Raw genomic sequence first — 22,100 nt, 5'->3', positions numbered from 1 at the left:
TAAAGGGTTAATTTTTAATCTCGGATCTAATTTTTCAATTTTTGTCTATTATTATTTTAGTGAGTTTAAGACGGATTTAATTGCATTCCAATCCGTTGTTGAACCAGCGTTATCGAACCCATTTCATGGGCCGACCGCGGAAGGCTAGGCTTATAAAGCCTGTCCTCTTGACGTAATTCCCCTTCAGACCGTCCACTGAAGTCTTTCGGTGCTAACTCTTTAATAGGCTAGCAGGAATACGCCACAACGGGGCACTAGCTATAAGGAGGGAGCAATGCGTCCCCTTTTCCGGAGGAGTCGCAATTGCTGGGTTATTTTGTCTGATTGTAAGTTTTGAAATAGGAGAGGTTGTGTAGAAGCTCTTCATCCGCTTCTGGTATGGCTGCCCTTCAGGACGCATCTCTGCTGGGCTCTGTTCCGGACTCCAGTCCGTGATGTTGAGGCGAGTGGTTGGTCTTCCTTCTTCTTCATCTTCTCCCTCTTCTTCTCCCGAAGACCTCTTCGTTCTTCTTTGGCCTGCACTTTCCAGAATTGGTAGTAACCGAAGTTACATACCATTAACCTTGTAATTCCCGAAGCCCCGAAGGGCTGAACGGGGGAAAGTGCAGGTTTCTTCGTTCTTCTGTGCTGTCAGTGGCTGCTGGGCAGGTCGCTGCTGGGCAGGTGGCTGCTGGGCTCGTTCCCTCTTTCTTCTTTCTTGAAAGGAAAGGAAGGTAATAGGGAACTTACAAAATGGTGATACCTATTCGCGATCGCGGTTTTGGGGCGGCGATTTTCTTAGGAGAAGTAAACAGAAATTATTCACTCCACGTAATTATTAACCTTCAGACACACGTGTGTCTGAGAAGGGGTTGGGGGGACCGCGTGGCCGCAGTGAAGAAACCATTTGTTTTTTTGTGGTGGCTGTTGTATCTGCAACAAAAGAAGCAGAACACACACGAGAAAAAAAAAAAAAAAAAATTTTAATTATTACTTTCTTTCGACTGGCAGGATGAGACGGCACGTCGAGTCGTTCCACATCCACGCTTCTCCCGTTTCTGAAACAAGAGAAACAGAACAAAACACACGCGAAAAAAAAAAAAAAAAAAAAATTTAATTTAGACCGCGTTTTTGTTGTATGCACGGCTTACCGTATTTGAAGTCTTCAAATTATATAACTCGCGAAAAACTATTTACTCGCGACCCCGGAAACGCGTCTGACGCACTATTCCGTTTATGGCTCATGCGATATGGAGGACCCTAAGCCTGGTTTGTCGATTTTCGGCTACCGCACCGCACCATCACGGTGGTTCGTCCAGTACGGCGTGAGGCCGCTTCCTTACAACTGTCGGAGTTGGGTCCTCTCTGCAGATGTCCCGAAGATGACTGTGTTCGGACACAGCCGCTCTCCCGAACAGTCTGCGCGCCTGCGCCACCCCCACCTCGGACACGGATTGAAATCTCGCATCAGATCGGAGAGTGGCGTTCCTGACGAACCACGGAGCTCCAAAAATCGTCCGCAACGCTATGTTTTGGACGGCCTCGATCTTCTTTTGAAGCGAGGAGCTCAACACTGCCCCCCATGCCGGGTAAGCATATGTTAGAATCGGCAGTACGTACAGCCGAAAAATGAGCAGCTTAGTTGCCAGTGGGTATGGGCTGGCACTGTTCAGCACTGAGTATAGTGAGGCTCTGGCGGCCTTAGCCCTCCGGGTCGCATAATTTACATGTTCGCCGAAGGTAAGCCGCCTGTCCAACACCACCCCCAGGTACTTAACCGTTTTCTCAAAAGGGATTTTCTCCCCTGAGATTTCCAGCTCTCTGGTCGGTTTTCGTGTCTTGCATGTGAACATCACGGCCACCGATTTTTCACCGTTGACCCTGATTCTCCACATGTCGAGCCACGGTTCCACTAAGTCCAGCTGCCTTTGGAGCCTCCGGACCGCGTAATCCACATTTGCGGATTCGTAGAAATATGCCGTGTCGTCTGCGTAAAGGGCCGTTTTGACCCCTTCCGACAGCGGCATATCGTTCACGTACAAAGTGTACAAGAACGGGGAAAGTACTGCTCCTTGGGGAACCCCAGCGGCTATTTCTCTGGTGGAGGAAATCGTTTCCCCTACGCGCACGACAAAATGTCGGTCTAGCAGATATGACCGCATCAGTCTGACATAGCGGTAGGGGATCGCCGATCGCGCTAGCTTATAAAGCAGTCCGCTATGCCAAACTTTGTCAAAGGCCTTGGCCACATCCAGAAAAACGGCTGCAGTCACCCGTTTCCTGTTCAGGCCTCCGACAAGGTCGTCTATTATTTTTACCAGTTGGAGGGTGGTTGAGTGACCCTCCCTGAACCCAAATTGCTCGGGCCGCACTTCTCCCTCCATGTATCGCCTCAGTTTTTCGAGAAAAATCCTCTCGAACAACTTAGACAATACCGGTAACAGGGAGATTGGCCTATAATTCCGTGGGAAAAGTAAACTTTTCCCCGGTTTGGGTAAACATACGACTTTGGCCGTTTTCCAACAATTCGGGAAATATCCAACGTACAAAATGGACGTGAATATCACCGAAATTGCTGTAATCACGGAGGCCGGTATGTTCCGGAATGCACGGGCGCTGATCCCGTCGACACCCGGGGCCTTGTCGGGGCTTGTGGCCTTAATGGCTGCGGAAACTTCCGCTTCAGTGACTTGGTCAATCTCTAGAGGGGCGTCCTCCACCTGTGAGAAATAATCTACAAGAAAGGATTCCACCTCGGTTGTGTGCACGTCGTTCGGGGAGGGAGGGGGGTTTGGAGTGAACTGCTCCTCCAAGGTATCGGCGAATACCTCGGCCCTCTCCGCCTCCGAGTATGCAAGAAAACCTCGCTGCCCCACAACCGGATGGCGAGGCTTCTTCCCTTCTCGCAGTCTCCTGTTCAACCTGAACACCGAGGAGATGTCGTCAGAGACCGAGGCGAGGTATTCGTTCCACGAATCCTCTCGATGGCTTTTTAGCAGTTGTTTTACCCTGTCCGTTTGATTATAAAAGGCCCGCTTATCAGCGGGGGACAGGGTGATTCGATATCTCCTCCTCAGTCGTCGTTTCTCCGTTATGGCTTCGGAGATATGAGGAGGGAGGTCGTCTCGAACAACTGCTCGAGTCTTGGCCGATGAGCTGCCTGCCAGGGCCTCGGTCATTGACGACGTGACGCGCCCGACAGTGTCGTCGATTTCCTCCGGGGTGTTCAGGAGCTCATGATTTACCGGCCTGTACTCCCGCTGGAGGGTTTCGTAGAACCTTTTCCAGTTAACTGACCTTCGGGGTATAGGCGGGGGATCTCGGCCACCCTCTGCCTGACCTAGTTCCAACAGGACAGGGGAATGGTCCGAACTGAGGTCTTCTATCGTTTCAATCATGAATGGGAGGGTACCCCCCTTCATGACTGCGATATCCAGCACGTCAGGCCTAGATCTGCCTGAGCGATGCACGAACGTGGGCCTACGACGACCAAGCGGCGGGCTCTCGCCCTTTCGTACAGCAATCTGCCATTCGGATTTGTCAGAATGCTGTTCCATGACACGTGTTTGGCATTGAGGTCGCCCATGAGTATCATGGGCCCATCCCAATTTTCCAGCACGGCATCCAGATCTGCGCCGGTTACCGCGTCGTTCGGCTTGCTATAAGCCGAAACCAGCCGATACACCGTGCCCAGATGCTCCACATGCACACACGTTTGCTCCATCACGTTTGTATGAAGAACAACGCGCGTATGCATGTGGCGTCTGTGGACTAAAACCGCAGTTCCTCCAGAGGAGTGAACTGTGTTCACTCCAGAGGAGTGAACGGGTCGAACTGGCCTATCCGTCCTATATGTAAAATAGTTCCGAAGGGTCAGTTGCTTGTTTGGGTTCAAGCACGTCTCAGACAACAGTATCACGTCTATCAGTAGATCCTCGGCCAGACGGCATAGTTCCTCCGTCCGGCCTACTACTGAGTTGGCGTTCCACTGCAAGAGTCTGAGGGTGGGCCTAACCATACCTGGACAGTACAGCCATGAGGCACTCTATTAAGGACTGAATACAGTCCTTGAGAGATTTTGCCTGGAGCAGGCGTGGCAAAACCATCATGATATCTGGCAGGATATCCTTCACTGTCATCTGCGACAGGAAGTCCATGCCAGTGGTCTCCAACGGGGTAGCCGGTTTCGGATTGCCGCTGGAGGTTCCTTTTGGCGCGGCCGCCCTTTTGGTGGGGCGCGGGGCCACAGGGGCCGCGGTGTTTTTAACAGCCTGCTTGGCCTTCCCAGCCGGAGCAGGCTTTGCCTTTCCCGTCGAGGAAGGCTTGGCCTTCTTCGCCGGGGCCGGCTTTGTCGCCGCCTTTTGTTTTACCACCTTCTTGGTGGTCGCCGCCGGTTTTGGCTTGGCGGGTGTTGGGGAGGGTACCTCCCCTTTTTTCACGACCGCCTTGGCCACAGGTGCCGGCACCTCCGGTTTGGGGGCTGATATTCCCCCACCGGCAACACGGGCCCAGCTGCGGCCGTCTAAAGTCGCGGGCTTTTTAAGTCCCTTGACTTTATTTGTCTGCTCCTTATAATAGGGGCAGCCCCTGTAATTGGTCGGATGTGGCCCCTTACAGTTGACGCATGAGGCTGGTTCCTCACGCGGCTTGACGCAGGCAGAAGTGTCGTGGTTTCCACCACACTTCACGCATTGCTGGGCCCTCTGGCAATAATTCGAAGAGTGCCCAAATTTCTGGCATCTGTGGCACTGGGGTGGCCCCCCTCGTGACACAAACGCAGTCACTGCGACCTTGCAGTAAAATATACTGCCAAGGTCGTAAATGGTACGGGCCGAAGGGGTCCTCTTAAGGGCCACAAGGCAGGTCGGGGTTTCCCGTCCGTCCCTTGTGAGGAGCTTCTTAACCGAAACAACCTCATAGCCAAGGGAGGTCAGTTCCTCCCTTACTTCCTCCGGGGCAGCCCCATAGGGGATCCCCCGTATAACCACCTTCAGCTCCCTGTCCTTCGGGAGCTGAAAGGAGTGGAAGGCGATTCCCTTGGAGTGCAGGAAACTCTGCACCGCCCGGTAATCCGCCTCGCTGCCCAGCTGCAGCCTGATTGAAAGCCCGGTGCTCTTGGCAACCAGGCGCCCCCCGATCCTTGACTTTATGTCACGCGCTAATGCTGGCCATTCCTTCGGGCAGTCCAGCATTATCGGCGGGATTTTCTCCCGCCTGACGGTAGCAGGCTGTGATGGGGCCCCATCATCAGCCTGCGGGTTGGCGGCTGCTGCAGCCTTGCTGCAGCCCGCTACGGGCTCCGTCTCCATAGGAGGCGCGGAGTCCCGGCGTTTCTGGCGCTTCCTAGCGCCAGACCCGCTTTCCTCTCCACCGTCGTGCAGTTCCGGGGTGGGAGAACGGGGTGGAGGAGGCCTTATTTTTCCTTCCATGAAAGAAAAAATAAAACCAAAAATTTTTTTTTAAAAATTAAAATTAAAAATTAAAACTTAGACTAGCACTTCTTATAACTACACTTCCTGTAATAACAAAATGCACAAGAAATAAAAATAACAATGGAAAGTTAGTCTTTCCTTTTATATAGAATAATTTAAAATTAAATTATTCTATATGGCTTAACAATAATAATAGACCTATACAAAATTTGAATAGGCTATTAAATCTATTACTAACGACTTAGCGAAAAGATAATGTAGTTAAATGTTCATAATCGGTTATCTGGTGAGTGTCTAGATAACTTACTGTTTCCTTCCAGCCTATCAAAGCAAATACATTGAAAGTGATACAATATAGTACATTTGTTTAAAATTCTTTTTTTATATATTAGATATTACAATAGCCCGATGCAATACCCAAACATCTGGGCTACAGCCAAAATTTTTTAAGTCTATGGCCAAAAATACAACAGAAATCACCTATTACTTTACAAAAAAAATCCAAAAAAAACATATTTTTAGTATTTTATTTGTGTTTTACATAATTTATCTGTATTGAAAATAATTTACCCTCCCACCACTCATAGGCGATTATATAAAAGCCAAATGGCACAGCAACTGATTATGCAGGGCTCTGGGGACCATCACCACAGATTCCCTGACTACCTCCTGCCAGGCAGAGCCGACTTCATCGAAGACCTGCTTACAGACCTGACAGCCCTTTTCAGGGCTACCCCACCAAACATACACTAACGGTCCTTTTTAGGGCCACCACTCCAAAAATCTGAAGAGCTCTTTTCAGGGCGACCATGACATTCTAAGGTGCCATGTGCCTTCAAAATCATTCGGCGATAATATGAAAGGTATTCTGGATGAATATAGCAAGATTCTTAAATTTAAACCACAACCAGTCCTACTTAAGTGTTAATTGACGTAACTAGCTTTACAGTAACTCTATACTAAATGTAGGAAATTTATTAGAAACCATAATATCAGTGTTATTTAAGTAAAAGCTCTGAAAACATTTATAAATGATATATACTGGCTTCAAAAAGATTGGTTTGTCATTGTCATCAGGGTTTACCATAGTAATGTTAACCATAAGGTAAGGTAACCGTACCTTATGTGAAGTGGTAAAAGAATGTTGAAGTAAATAAAGGTGGGTGATGACCAATTATAAACAATGCATTTTGTTAAGTATGAGGACAAAGTAAATTATAATCTTAAGAAAGTTATGATCAGCACAAAAAAAAAATGGAATATTTCATCATCAATGGAACAGGGATTTGTTGATTAAGGAGGATGGATCTTAGGTTAACATATTGGATGCAGAACCGGTTAATTATGACCTTTACATGTATTTATATTTCTATAAATGACAGATATCGTTAGAAGAGGCAAAACTTTACAAGATAATCGTTTCTGTAACACATCAGTGGAAACGTGAACACTGGATAATGGGAACTTGTAACGCATGAAAATTACATGCGTTAAAAAATACCGCTATAATGTGTTAATCGATGTCAGAATTACACAATTTTTAACACAGGAAAGAGTAAAGAAGAATTAAAATACTGAATTTAAAATGTCAAGAGTGCTACTCGTTAGCTACAAATACACTTAACCAAAATACATCTATAACAAAATGAAAACATATACTTAAAGGAGTTGTAGGAATCAGTATGATAGGTAGAGGGTAAAGGAGATGGATGTTTGACATATTTATAACCTAATTAATAAGTTTGAAATTGATATGAAAAAAATGAAATCCAAAAACATTCACATCGTAGAATGTGCCGGTATATTAAATTAGGAGAAAAGGTGTTAAACTAGAGACCATACAGATGATGTCCAAGACTTCCGAAATGAGAGAGAAAATGATTTAGTAGGAGTGAAGAAACAGATGTTTGGTCGCAAAAGATGCTGCATTATATATGTTATAAAAATGTTTCTGAAAAATAATAAAACAGATAATTAAATGAGATTATTGAACTGTTGCTAGACACAAAATTTTAGATTTTATTGTATTCATTCATAATTTAGACATTGACACAGTCATACGTATATTTAAAAATTTTATAATTTACAAATTTCATTTTTTTTTTTTTTTTTGTCTTCAGTCATTTGACTGGTTTGATGCAGCTCTCCAAGATTCCCTATCTAGTGCTAGTCGTTTCATTTCAGTATACCCTCTACATCCTACATCCCTAACAATTTGTTTTACATATTCCAAACGTGGCCTGCCTACACAATTTTTCCCTTCTACCTGTCCTTCCAATATTAAAGCGACTATTCCAGGATGCCTTAGTATGTGGCCTATAAGTCTGTCTCTTCTTTTAACTATATTTTTCCAAATGCTTCTTTCTTCATCTATTTGCCGCAATACCTCTTCATTTGTCACTTTATCCACCCGTCTGATTTTTAACATTCTCCTATAGCACCACATTTCAAAAGCTTCTAACCTTTTCTTCTCAGATACTCCGATCGTCCAAGTTTCACTTCCATATAAAGCGACACTCCAAACATACACTTTCAAAAATCTTTTCCTGAGATTTAAATTAATTTTTGATGTAAACAACTTATATTTCTTACTGAAGGCTCGTTTAGCTTGTGCTATTCGGCATTTTATATCGCTCCTGCTTCGTCCATCTTTAGTAATTCTACTTCCCAAATAACAAAATTCTTCTACCTCCATAATCTTTTCTCCTCCTATTTTCACATTCAGCGGTCCATCTTTGTTATTTCTACTACATTTCATTACTTTTGTTTTGTTCTTGTTTATTTTCATGCGATAGTTCTTGCGTAGGACTTCATCTATGCCGTTAATTGTTTCTTCTAAATCCTTTTTATTCTCGGCTAGAATTACTATATCATCAGCAAATCGTAGCATCTTTATCTTTTCACCTTGTACTGTTACTCCGAATCTAAATTGTTCTTTAACATCATTAACTGCTAGTTCCATGTAAAGACTAAAAAGTAACGGAGATAGAGAACATCCTTGTCGGACTCCCTTTCTTATTATGGCTTCTTTCTTATGTTCTTCAATTGCTACTGTTGCTGTTTGGTTCCTGTACATGTTAGCAATTGTTCTTCTATCTCTGTATTTGAACCCTAATTTTTTTAAAATGCTGAACATTTTATTCCAGTCTACGTTATCGAATGCCTTTTCTAGGTCTATAAACGCCAAGTATGTTGGTTTGTTTTTCTTTAATCTTCCTTCTACTATTAATCTGAGGCCTAAAATTGCTTCCCTTGTCCCTATACTTTTCCTGAAACCAAATTGGTCTTCTCCTAACACAAATTTCATTAACAAATACAAATTCCGTGGATAATCACGGATAAAATTACTCTTAGAGATATTTCTTCCAGAGAAAGTAAGAAAAAATTTATTAAAGTATCTAAATTTAAAATTGTAGCATTATGTATACTAGCTTAGATTATTTCCAAGGGTATATATTATACATTGTAATCATGTTTAAACAGTGTATTAAATTAGTATAATATTATATTATTTGAATTATAAAAATAATTATTATCTATGATCTAGTCATAATAATTTGTATAATATTATATTATTGAGGAAATATGTAAATCTATTCGTGCAGTATTTTATTCCTAAATTGATAATTATGAAAAATCGATTTTGTATATAATCTTATCATCAATGATTTGATAGAGTTGTGGATACAACTATATATAAAATTGAAATTAGGTGATATGAGAGATGTAATACACAGTCGCTCATAAATCGCAAATAAATCAAATATGGCATAATAGTACATTTTATTTTGCTTCAAAAAATTAGATTTTTTTTCCATGAAGTCACAATTTACAGAAACACATTTCATCTGACCGGTGAACCAGTTTTTTCATTCTGTCAATGAAGGATTCTGGTAGGCTTTCCATGATCCACAACCTCATTGCATTCTTCAGTTCATCACCTGAGATGAAATGAATAACCTTAATTACCCTCCTCTTTAATTACAATGAGCGAAACGTGATAAGTAGGAGGTCTAAATCTAAGGTCTGTATGTGTTGTTCAAACCTGGCTTCCAAGTCTTATACTAAGCATTATGTATAAATTCTGATAAAATATAATTAATTTCAATGTGTACTTAGTATTTAACAAAGGATAGGCAGCATTTCATTGTTCTAAATGGCTACTGGCATTTTCTACGGTTGTGTCTTGCACTTCGCTTGTACAAGAATAAGTTTTTCAATAGGTATATTATTATCAGTTTTTGTGGGTTTTAATTTGTTTTATTTTGAAGTTATAGTTCAAGATATTTTTATTTTGCCTATTGGTAGTAAATCCATTTTTTGGAATTCATTTTCAAGTAAATTGAAAATTTGTGTGATCCACAATCCATTGTTTTTTTATTACTTCCTTTTACAAGGTTAAGTATTATGATCGTGAAAAATTTCGGTTTCCAGATTTTAACAGAAATATCCATTTTGACCATCCCTAAATCCACTTTGACTAGTTTTGGTACGGCATCTGTACATACTTACGTATACATCTCGCATAACTCAAAAATGATTAGCCGTAGGATGGTGAAATGTTTGATTTGGGACTGCTGTAACATCTAGTTGTGCACACCTCCCCTTTTGATTGCAATCGACAGAACCAAAAGTGTCAAAAAAAGCCCAAATCCAAAAAAAAATTGGATTTTGGTCTTTTTCTCAACTGCAGTAATAAGTCCACATTCAGAGCTTTTCAACAATATGTTATAAGTGGTACTTTTCACTGGTCCTATAGTTATAGCCAAATAAAATTTTAATTAATGAAATATTGGATCTTAGGGAAGGCACATCGGTTTGAATCAGACTTCATTCATCTCCTTTTATTTTTAACTTCTTTTTTTTAATTTACATATATTTATTTATTAACCGCTAAAAAAAATCTTTACGATGAATAATGATTCAATAACAACAAAAAAAAGAAAAAATATAAGTTTTTAATGAATTAAAATTTTATGTACTTTTCATTAAGTGTAATGTAATTTAATAGGCGTACAAGGAAGTGATCAGATTTTTCATTGTTATTTCTCTTCCTGTCATTTCAATCGCTTGAATTATGTGATTTCTGTAATTTTTGCCTCCAGTGTTTTTAATTTCTTGGGCTCTTTGGTTTATTGCTGCTTCTAATAGTTTAATTCCTAAATCTTTAAGGTACTTCGAACGATGATAATCACTTCCGAATTGCTACTTTGTTAAAGTATACTTTGTATTGTAAATTACTTCGTATTGTAGTTATTACTTTGTCTTGTATATTTCAAAATATTTTGAATTCACTCATTTTAGATTAGGTACTGTTGACACTACAAATGCTCACTAGTAACTGTTAACCGATAACCTAAAAACAAACTAAGTTAGGTAACTTCATAACCTAAAATCAAGTTTATTTGCCTATTATCCTAGAAGAACCTAGATTTCTATAGGTTAACTAACCCCCCTGGTTGATCTAGTAGTGAAAACGTGTCTTCCCAAATCAGCTGATATGAAAGTTGAGAGTTCTAGCGTTCAAGTCCTAGTAAAGGCAGTTACTTTTATACGGATTTGAATACTAGATCGTGGATAACGGTTTTCTTCAACGGTTGGGTTTCAATTAACCACACATCTCAGGAATGGTCGTCGAACTGAGACTGTACAAGACTACACTTGATTTACACACTCATACATATCATCCTCTGAAGTAATACCTGAATGATAATTCCCGGAGGCTAAACAGGTAAAAGAAAGAAACTTTACTGACCTGGATCCTTTGTGACCCAGGTAAGAAATCTTTCTCTTCAAACTGTTTATTACAAAAAATATGACATACTTTTTGCCAATTGTGATTGAATCCTGTTCTTAATGTTTAATTGTAAAATACCTAAAAGGTTAAAAACTTTTGAAAATGAATAATTGAAAAAAATAATAATTGTGATTTCTGGGATCATGTGGACCCGAGCTTTGTACTCTGAGTGTTAATATTGTATTTCAAAAAATTAACACAGCCATTCTCAAAAACAAGAAACATTTTCTGATAGGTTTATTAGAAAAAGTGAAAATTAAAGCCATCATTCTGTTAACTGTTGGCAATAATGAGGAACATTATTATTCTGCAATAACTATATCTGAGAACATCATTACTTTCAGACATAGTAACTCTGACTGATCCCTGTTGCACTTGTTGCTTACATGTATCACAATTGAAATTTTTTATATCTAAAATGAATTTCTGAAAACATCTTTTCTTAGACATAAAATAACAAGGTTGGAGTAATTTTAATTTTTTTTCACTTTCGAATGAAAATTTGAACCTAGACTGATCCAGGAGGAATCATATAACCTCTCACTATTTGTTTTAGAAGAATTTTACAGAACTTTCTCAGCAGATCAAAAGTGGATGCTAACTCTTTTGAAGATCACTTTTATTTACTGTTAGTGTATGACTTTACTGCAATACAAATTTACAACATATATGTTGTTAAGAAGGATTTAAAGCCTGGTTTTACTTGTAGTTACTTCAGCCTGTTAGTTTGATCTTATAAGCATTCCCCAAATAAGAAAACTGTAGTCCCTGGACAAAGGAATGGTTTTCTTATTTTCCACTTGCTGGAATACAAAATTCAGATATATCTGTGATGCATGACATCACAATGAATAACATTTTTTTTTTTATTTCTTCTGTTTCAGTTCAAATCGTCAGTACTTAAAGAAGTAATGAATTTGATTTGTAGTTTACATAATTTCATGATTATAAAAATTTTCATTCTGCAATTACTTATTTCCCTTTGTCAAAATCGATTCAAGAGCCTTTAGCAAATTTTCTGTCAGACCTGTTTGTGATTTTGGGTCGAAAATCTTGAAACCCACCTTGCAAAGTCTGCAGACCCTACATGCTTTGTAGTAATAGAACGGGTACTTTTTTGACTGGTAGCCATTTCCAAAAAAATTTCATCAACCATAAGGTGCTGATTGTCTTCAGTGAGGTCACAGATTGATCAAGATTGTTGCCATCTAATACACTTGTCTTAAATATTGTGACTCTTTTTCTACATCTGGCTATTTGACTTATTTCCTGGTCCGGTTATAGACTTGGGTATATGATAATGTCATATCCCCAAAATGCATATGCAGTCTAGTCAAGATTTTACAGGTTTTTATGCTCTAATTTGTGAGAAATTTAATGGTAGTGTCTTGTGCTATGACATTTTGACCTTTTCCTGGGATAGGTATTGCTAACCAGAGAGACATAGATGCGATGGCGAGGGGAATGTCCATCCACCAACTCTATTTTTAACTTCTTTCATCAACAACACATGTTCGTATGTGAGCTGTGAAAGCAGAATTCAGTTTATATTTATTGATTCTTGTAATTTTTCAAACCAAAATATCATCATTTGTAACTGTATTACAAAAAAAAATTTGAATATGCATAAAGTATCATTGTTTAGAGCTCACGATTAGGTAAATGTAATAGAAGCAGGGTTATTAACATAATTGAAAAAGGAAAACTACTGGTGATCAGAGGAATATTGATTTCCTATGAGAATTTTAAAAATATTTTTACCTCTTAATTTGTGTAGTATATGTATATATTATTATTATTATTATTATTAAAATATAATAAATACATATGTATATATTTACTATTACACCAAGTTTATTTTTATACTCTATGAATATGTTTGTACATAAATGTTGTTTGCTTAAAATTTGGGAAGTGACCTGATCGGAAAAGATTTTCTTTAATCGTTGTTTTTATTAAATTCTGAGGATGGGTTTAGAAATATATTTATCCAGATAAATTATTTTCTGATAGTGATAGCCTTATAAGTTAAGTTATACTGTAGCTTAAACAGATAGTATGTTATATAATTATATTTCTATGTAGTTTTATTTTTGAGTTATTGATTAAATCACATAATATATAAAATAATATTTAACTACCGTAAATGAAATTAAGACAAAAGAATGAATTCTATTTCTGTAGAACGTTAATAAGGAATTAAATATTTAGACGGGAGAATATTCTATTAACAGAAATGGAAGTGTTTTTGTAATTTAGGAGGTAAAATTGCAAAGAATTCATTCCTTAATGTAGACTTAAAAAGGAAGATAGATAAAAAAAAATCTGCTATCAAATACAGATTTTAGAATTAGAAGCAAATGCTTGAAACAATTAATGTAGATTGTAATACTTATGGCAGTAAAACACATGAACAGGTAAAACTGTACGGAAAAGGATAGAGATGTATGAAATGTGGGGTACTAAAGGAGGTCATAGAAAATCAAATGTAACCATCAACCTCATGTTTGCTGTACATAATCTAAATTGAAAAATCTTTGATGACATCAAATGATTAAATTTCCCATACATCTGGTTCGATGAAAATGCATAACCTGTAAATAGTTAAACAACAAACTGAAGTCAGGTTTATTTGAAATAATGAAAATTGAAATTTTCAACCGCTTTCTTCATTGAATGTAAATTGCAATTCATATCAAATGAAATACATTTGATATTTTGCTCTGCAAATAAAACTTCGGTCTATTGATGAGAGAAACTTGCTGTTTTATGAGCACCAACCATTACTATCATGGGGAAAGCAACTTAACTAAATGGGATTTTGTTAACAGTTTCCAAAATCAGATTTATATGATAATAAAAGATGACCATTTATAAAAGTTTGCCGCTTAACATATTCTTTTTATTCATTAGCTAAAAAAGAGAGGCTTTTCAAAGATGACTCTTTCACCTCATCTTTGAATTGAATCGATGACCGGCATTCAAATTTTTCAGGTTTGAGAAATGGTAGTAATTTATGGGCGTCAAATATAGCACATGTAAAAGCGCTCTGGGGTAAAAGACAAAAGATTGGGTTATAGTTTCTGTGGACTTCATTCATATAATTTACTCAAAATCAAATTCTCCACAAGTCTTGTTTTAAAGCTGAATGTGTGTTTATCACCCATTTGAAAGGGTTATTTTACACTAAACATAAGTGTTTTTTGACTCCAATCTTTTATATTTAACCTGAAATTTTATGAAAATTACTAAAAATACAACTTTGGAGCTTATTTTTTTTTTCAATTTTTCAGATTGGAATTTATTTAAATCCACCAAATTGATTCCATAATTAGGGTACCAAGAATTGCAGACCGATTTAATTTTACTGAAGAAGCCAAATCAGGGGGAAATTATTCGCAAGCCGATGCTCAACTATAAAGCATTTCTGATCCTCTGTTTGTATGAGCTTTCCTCTTTATTTTTACTAGTAGAAATTGTTGCAACATGTCCTGTACATTCTTCATAACTCCTACTTCGGACATATATATATATATCCTGTATTTGTGTGTGTGGCACACACACAAATACAGATTACAGAAGTACTGAAGGATTTACAAAGAATGAAACAAACTTTCAGCTAAATATGAAGAAAAAAGTAAATGGTGAAAGTAAAGAAGAAAGTTCATATAAACAGAAGGTCAGAAATGCTATGTGTAGTTGATTCAGCTAGTATTGCTGATCTACTTTTCTTATGGGCAACAAGTACATGGAATCATATAATTTATACTTGCTGGATTTCAGCAGATTTTGATAAAATATTAAATTTTATAACCGAATTAAATTCAAGTTTGATAGAAGTCAACAGCATTATTATACTTTTACAACTAAAATGAAGAAGAGGAATATTTTAGTACAGTAATTTCAAACAATACATTTTGAGTAAAAGGATATCAGGACTGGCAATATAACATAAGCAAGTTTAAAGAGTCAGTACAGATTAGAAAATGTATAAGAGCCTACTTACTTACACTGAAATTTTAGGATGCTGGCTGTAATACAGAGTGGAAAAAAGATTAACAGGGTTTTAAAGCTACTTAATATATCTAATCTTAACTTACAATAATAAATCACAGGTAAAATGAAAGGTAACTCTTTAAGTTTTTTGTAAGTATTCAATGTGAGCACGTTTTATCATGCAGCTCCTGTTCCGGTGGCAAATAGGTCATCTAATAAAGGGCCATTAACTTGATCGATAACTGTACAACAATCACAAGGGCTTTCTTCAAAATCATGTGCGAACGGACCACGTGCTAAAGGTGGTGGTTTGTGTAGTAAAAGTACTTTACTGATATGTCATTCAAGGGCTTTACAGCCATTGTCATTTCAAGTAGTGAACATTAAAAAATATGACAGATCAATATTACTACCAAAAAATACATTTAAACCAATGAAACCACTGAAACCATTGAGGCCGCCATTGCAACCACAGAGACCATTGCAACCACAGAGGCCATTGAAGCCACTGAAAACATTCAAACCATCAAAACCAGTGAATTTATCTATAATGTTTACATCTGGAAAAATACCTATAGTCGCTCCAAAAGTCAAGGAATTTCCCACTTTATCTAAAAAAAAAACAACAGCTGTATTGGCTTCCAAATATTGATAAATTTCCAATAATAAGTGCTGAAAATTCTTCACAATCTCAGCAGATGAATAAAATGCAAAAATCACTAAATAAATTTCAATAGATACAGTTATCAGGAAGATGACAACAATAGCAACTATGACCACGTCGATGATGACGAAGACAGCAACGACAACAGCAGCAACAGGAACCAATTTTTCATGTAATAAAAATAAAATTTAGTTATATTGTTAGTCACTAAGATCGGGGCAGAAGTTATAGGAAGAATCTGGGATATGCTATACAATTAGTTGTTAAAGAATGGATTTATATGTGCAGAGTATTAAACATAAAAGAGGGTGCCATAATTTACAGAAGGTGTTGAAAATGATATCCATCCACTCATTTCTTTGGATTTGTTAAGCACATTTGACCATGTTTTTGGCTGTACCCTGTGTATTTTCTGATGATATTGGTAATGCTTATCTTGAATTCCTGCAAGGTGTGTGAATTGCTCCTATAAACAATTTATTTTGATTAACTCCACAGAAAGAAGTTTGGATTAGTCAATATCAGGGAATCTTGGTGCCCATAACCTTTTAAAAATGATTCTCCCACCAAAAAAATCTTAAAGAATCTCACTCTTAATATAGAGTAGAGAACTGTATGACCAGCAGTCATGCCCATCCGCTTAGACGATGAAATTTTGGATAATTTCTAGGTAGACTGCAGATCCATTAAAAAAAACGAGGGTTTATAATTTGCTACCTTGAAACCACACACATATGCTTATTATTTGCGGGTATAGGAAAGATTTAAAGAAAATGTGCGGGTTTTCACCCCGATTGTTAACATACTCGCCAAGGTGAAACCGTGCTTCATCTGTGGAAAACATTTTATTTAAAATGTTAATGTTACCTCTAATCAAGTTACTATTCACAGCAATGTGTACCCTTTTAGCAAAATCAGCATTAACTCGTGGAAAACCTGCATTCGATATGAATAACATTTATCATTCTCCTCGCTGCAGTGTGCAATGAACCAAGTAAAATGTTCTTTTCTTGGCTTAGTATCCACAAATGTTTATGAGATCTTGTAACTGCCGCTTTAATGTTACATATTACCTGCATCATTAAAACTGACCTGTGTCGGGCAGTTTCTTTTTACACCGAATCTTTTTCATAAAATTTTTTAAATACCTTCTGAATAACACATTATTTAAGTTTCTATCACAAATACACTTTCTTCAACAGTTAACCGCATTTTAACAAACAACAACATACGATTAGAAAACCTTGTTCAAAAGCTAATGCACGACACAGACTGGCAATACTCAAATGTGCAGTCAATAAAAGACCTCCCCACTCTAGCTCCATTCGTACAAACATTTATCACATTATTTTACCCATCTCAACCAGTGGATGCATTTTAACAAAAATCTTCATTTAGTATAAACTACTCGGTGATAATGTTAAGTTGAATATTTGTTCAAGTTATCTTGAACTATTAAACCCGTGAATTTGATGGTGAGAATTTGTTGTGAATGTGTGATTGATAATAGATATATATATATATTAAATCAAACACTTCCTATTCTCCTATGACATAAGAGCTATGTCTTATGCTAAGATGTTTTTCTTTTGGAGTTTATTGATATGACTTCAGTAGTAGCTTTAGATTGTGATATACTGACTTTGGTAATATGAATGGTGTTTGTTTCTTTTCACCCCAAAAACTATATGAATGTAGTTGAAAAAAAATTTATCGCAGTGTTTTTTATTAACAAAAAAAATGTAAAATTCACCATCACTCGCTCGAGAAAGATTTCTATAATGCTTTTGTCATTTTCAGTATTTTTATTTTTTATTCCTTAGCTTCAAATAGATTTATTGCGTATACATTGTGTAGTGTTTCGTTTTAAAACAGTAAAATGTTGTAACCTGTTATTAAATTTTGTTTTGTTAATTGGGTCCATGCTGACCAATCCAGTAGTTGGGGAAGTGTCATTCAATTGATCCCAGGCAGAGTTATGCTAATGAGGAGCATTGTACATGTCATAGAAGTAATATTATAATAAATTAAAACCCCAATATTTTTTTTTTGTTCACCAGGTATAATACAAATTATTAAATTATTTAATAACATGAACTCGTGGCCCGTGTGCACATATGTTGGTATAAGAAGAAACTTTTGTGAGAGTAATTAAAAAACCCATTCTTAATATAAAATTAATCTTAGAATTTAATGATGACATAATTCTGTGCAAATAATGATTGGCTTCTGTAAATACTTTTTTTTTTTAAATTCATGGCTCAGACTTTCTGTTCATAATGCCTTCTTCTTTAGCTGTCACTTTAATTTTTAACCAGACTTTGCTCTTTGTCCTATTGCAATATTTTTTCAAAAGTATGCTAAACTAAACCTTACCAAAATAATTTTGATATTCAAATACATTGTAAAACAAAACTTACTAGAACTTTCAAATTGTTTCAAAAATAAAAACTATATTCTCTAATATTTAACTTGATAGCTAACTTTATTTAATATAACATTACCAATCATAGAGCTTAAATGTTTCAATATATTATATGTTCTTGCTCTCACATACACACACACACACACACACTCTGTGTGTGCGTGTGTCTTATGTGTGCGTGTGTGTCTTGTGTATGTGTATATATTATATATAGTTTTTATTATTCTTTTTTTCAGAATTTGATCAGATTCAACTGCATCACTACCTTACAGCAAAATATGGTGGAGTCGAAATCAAGCGGGATGGCGAGGTTAAAATAAGGGGGTCAAAATAAGTGGGGTGGAAGAGGTTAAGATTAGGTCAGGGTCAAGATCAGACAGGATGGCGAGATTAGATCAGGCGGGGTGTATAGGATAAGATTAGGCGCGGGGTCAAGATCAGGAAGGGTCAATCAGGGTCAAGGTCAGTCACTTTAATTTTTGCTCTTTTTCCTATTGCAGTATTTTTTCAAAAGTATGCTAAACTAAACCTTACCAAAATAATATTGATATTCAAATACATTGTAAAACAAAACTTACTAGAACTTTCTAATCGTTCCAAAAATAAAAACTATCTTCTCTAATGTCTTATTTGATAGCTAACTTTATTTAATATAACATTGCCAATCATAGAGCTTAAATGTTACAATGTATTATATGTATGTGTGTCTCGTGTATATATATATATATAGTTTTTATTATTCTTTTTTCAGAATTCGATCATCAGATTCAACTGCATCACTACCTTACAGCAAAATATGGTGGAGTCAAGATCAAGCGGGATGGCGAGGCTAGATAGGCAGGTTAGATCAGTGGGATGGCGAGGTTAAAAGAAGGGGGGGTTCAAAATGAGCGGGGTGGAAGAAGTTAAGATTAGAGAGATTTGATCAGGCGGGGTTGTATAGGTTAAGATTAGGCGCGGGGTCAAGATCAGGAAGGGTCAGTCAGGGTCAAGGTCAGTCTGGGGTCAAAATAAGCAGGTTGACGAGGTTAAAGATCAGGCAGGGTCAAGATCTAGCGGGGCGGTATGTTTAAAACCATGTGGGGTCAAAATAAGCAGGGTGGTGGGGTCAAGATCAGGCGCAATCAAGATCAGGCAGGATCAAAATCAGACAAAGATGACCTCTCTGGTAAAGCCAATCAGGGCTTGGAATGGAGGGGGTGGTGTGGCGATCTGGATCGTCACAAGGTGGTTGTCTTCCCCTATGGGGTGAGGTTGTAAATCGATTGAACTAATAAAAGCAAAGCATACATGCCGATTTAATTTCTTTAAAGCATTTAACTTAGATGTTTATTAAGTTCAATCGAATGATTAATTATATTTATAAATCCTTTCAACAAAACTTTGTAGTTTCAAAAATTCAATCGAATTAAGTAAGAGATGTTTAGGTAACCTGAGACGTTGTATCTCCCTCTATGAATCATGAGACCTTGTCGATGGCGAGGGGGCTTGAGTGCTCAGCGATAAAGAGTAGCTGGACCGAAGGTGCAACCGTATCGGAGAGGTATCTATTGAGAGCCAGACTAAGGAATGATTCCTGAAAGAGCTCTTTAAGTAGTTTTTAGGGTGTAGGTCAGGATGACTTTGGTCATTTCAACTACGTTCAATCCTGTTGAGTACTGCGCAGCTGAAAGCAATGGAAAACAACAGCTTCTTCTTTTTCCAAGAAAATGTAGCTCTCTGCATTTTTGTATAACAATGATGGAGGCGGCTTCCTCGGTAAAATATTCTGGAGGTAAACTAGTCCCCTATTCAGATCTCTGGGTGGAAATAGGCCAGATAGGCCTTGGATAAAGAATAGTATTTAAAAAGTTCCTTAAACTTCATACGTGGATAATTTTTTCTGTTCGATTCCATTATTTAAAAAATTAGAACCTACATATATTTGCTTGCGGGGCCTTTTCTTCCAAATGACAAGACCATGAGCCGGGCTGAATTTTCATTTAGTGATGTTCCAGTGGCATCGCAGTATACAGGTGTAAATGAGTACTGTTCAAGATCCTTCAAATAAAACAACTGTGTATCAAAAACTAAAAGATTGATTTAAGGAAAATTTTTCTGCTCTACAAGCTGTAGGCGATTACAAAGTCAGTATGAAATGTAAAAAAATGAATCCGACTGTTTTTTCATTTGATTGCTGCGTCGTGAAGAACTTTATTTATAGTCATTTATTGCCCGCATTCTCAATGTGGGCGCGGGCGAAAAACATTTATGAAACTGTTAATAATTATTATATGTAATAAAAAAAATTACAAAAATATATTTGATTACATATAAAAAATTATTTTTTAAAAAAACTTTTATTTAACTAATATTAATATTAACGTTAATAAAAAAAGGAAACAAATTAGAACACAACCGCATTGAACTTTCGTTTTTGTAACTACTGTTTCGTCATCAAATTTTATTTACACAGCTTTTGGTAACTCACCCCTTTGCAATGGTTGCGTGTGAAAAAAGTTTCACACATCTAGCGTACGATAAGCCCCATCTTCTTATAATTCAAGTCCGCTTTGTTCAACCTTCTTGGTTTGAAGCGGAAATAAATTTGCGACATCAGTTTTCATTTTTTGAGCTAACAATAAACAGACTTGAATTATAAGAAGATGGGGCTTGTCGTACGTTAGATGTGTGAAACTTTTTTCACACGCAACCATTGTCGCATCGACTGAATTTGAAATTTTAATTTTTTAAATTTTTTTATCCGTGTTAAGTTTTGACTGTTAAATTTTATCTTTTGAAGTTTTGTCTCCTAAATTCGTTGTCTACCATTTGTCATTCAAATACAGAGATAGAAGAACAATTGCTAACATGTACAGGAACCAAACAGCAACAATAACAATTGAAGAACATAAGAAAGAAGCCCTAATAAGAAAGGGAGTCCGACAAGGATGTTCCCTATCTCCGTTACTTTTTAATCTTTACATGGAACTGGCAGTTAATGATGTTAAAGAGCAATTTAGATTCGGAGTAACAGTACAAGGTGAAAAGATAAAGATGCTACGATTTGCTGATGATATAGTAATTCTAGCCGAGAGTAAAAAGGATTTAGAAGAAACAATGAACGTCATAGATGAAGTCCTACGCAAAAACTATCGCATGAAAATAAACAAGAACAAAACAAAAGTAATGAAATGTAGTAGAAATAACAAAGATGGACCGCTGAATGTGAAAATAGGAGGAGAAAAGATTATGGAGGTAGAAGAATTTTGTTATTTGGGAAGTAAAGTTACTAAAGATGGACGAAGCAGGAGCGATATAACATGCCGAATAGCACAAGCGAAACGAGCCTTCAGTAAGAAATATAATTTGTTTACATCAAAAATGAATTTAAATGTCAGGAAAAGATTTTTGAAAGTGTATGTTTGGAGTGTCGCTTTATATTTAAGTGAAACTTGGACGATCGGAGTATCTGAGAAGAAAAGATTAGAAGCTTTTGAAATGCGGTGCTATAGGAGAATGTTAAAAATCAGATGGGTGGATAAAGTGACAAATGAAAAGGTATTGCGGCAAATAGATGAAGAAAGAAGCATTTGGAAAAATATAGTTAAAAGAAGAGACAGACTTATATAGGCCACATACTAAGGCATCCTGGAATAGTCGCTTTAATATTGGAAGGACAGGTAGAAGGGAAAAATTGTGTAGGCAGGCCACGTTTGGAGTATGTAAAACAAATTTTTAGGGATGTAGGATGTGGAGGGTATACTGAAATGAAACGACTAGCACTAGATAGGGAATCTTGGAGAGCTGCATCAAACCAGTCAAATG

General features: G+C 37.3%; 1 protein-coding gene across 10 annotated transcripts in view; it reads left to right on the top strand.

Annotated features, from left to right (window-relative positions):
- The window catches only part of LOC142332356 (uncharacterized), a 93,742-nt gene that overhangs the window by 44,705 nt on the left and 26,937 nt on the right, over window positions 1-22,100 (top strand). For 3 of the 10 annotated variants that reach the window (XR_012758279.1, XR_012758272.1, XR_012758274.1), the window contains 2 exons: window positions 18,530-18,755; window positions 19,045-19,134. The exons of 4 other annotated variants lie outside the window; for them this stretch is intronic. The gene's annotated coding sequence lies outside the window, so the exon portion shown is untranslated. Of the gene's footprint in view, window positions 1-18,529; window positions 18,756-19,044; window positions 19,143-22,100 lie in introns of those variants that run through there. 3 more of the 10 variants (XR_012758273.1, XR_012758275.1, XR_012758278.1) reach the window with 3 other exon arrangements.

This window comes from Lycorma delicatula, chromosome 11 (genome assembly GCF_047948215.1).
Source record: "Lycorma delicatula isolate Av1 chromosome 11, ASM4794821v1, whole genome shotgun sequence".
NCBI classification, from domain to species: domain Eukaryota; kingdom Metazoa; phylum Arthropoda; class Insecta; order Hemiptera; family Fulgoridae; genus Lycorma; species Lycorma delicatula.
Note: the sequence above shows the minus strand (reverse complement) of the source record. Positions and strands in the feature narration are given on the sequence as shown.